A 799-nucleotide genomic window follows, 5' to 3' on the forward strand; every position below is an offset into this window, starting at 1 on the left:
GGATGTGGCTGATGTCACATTGGCGGATTTAAGGGGCTAAGATAGCCATGACCCCTCCAATTTGAAAAAAAATTAGTACTATTAATTTTTTATTATTATATAATTATAGATTAAATATATTTTTGTATATTACACACTAAAAAAATTTACATGTTAGTAATTTAATATGTATAAATTATAATGTGTATCATAATATATTAGTAGAAATTAATAAATAGTTTTAAAAATAATAAAAACGTATAAATATATAAATAATTGAAAAGTTATTGAAAAGTATAGGTTTGGATTAATGTAAAATGTAATAATTATTAAAAAAAATTCTTTTTTTTATGACAATAGTAACAACTGAATAAATTTTTTAAACAATAAAAATTATTGAAATAATACTTTAAACAAGATGAAAGACCAACTTTTAGTAAATTATACGATTGTATATGTTAAAAAAGAGAATATTTCAAAATTTATTTCAGATGGTAAATTGATAATTTTAATTATATGAAATATCATAGAATAAATTTAAAAATACTAAAATCTTAAAGTATGTAGTTGAATATTAACTTTTATATAATATAATTATTAATTTTGACCTATATACTATAAATTATATATTTTATTGACTTTTTGCTATGTTATATTTTAATTTATTTTGTATTTAATTTAACCACTCTTATAAAATTTCTGGATCACCACTAGCTGGAGACGACACATAGAATGAGAAGAATAACAAGAGATGTGTTGTATTGTTCTGATCCATTGTGGCATATATACATGTAGATTGGATAATAGTTTTCACAAAGGC

The sequence above is a fragment of the Arachis hypogaea genome, chromosome 13 (genome assembly GCF_003086295.3).
Source record: "Arachis hypogaea cultivar Tifrunner chromosome 13, arahy.Tifrunner.gnm2.J5K5, whole genome shotgun sequence".
Lineage (NCBI taxonomy): Eukaryota > Viridiplantae > Streptophyta > Magnoliopsida > Fabales > Fabaceae > Arachis > Arachis hypogaea.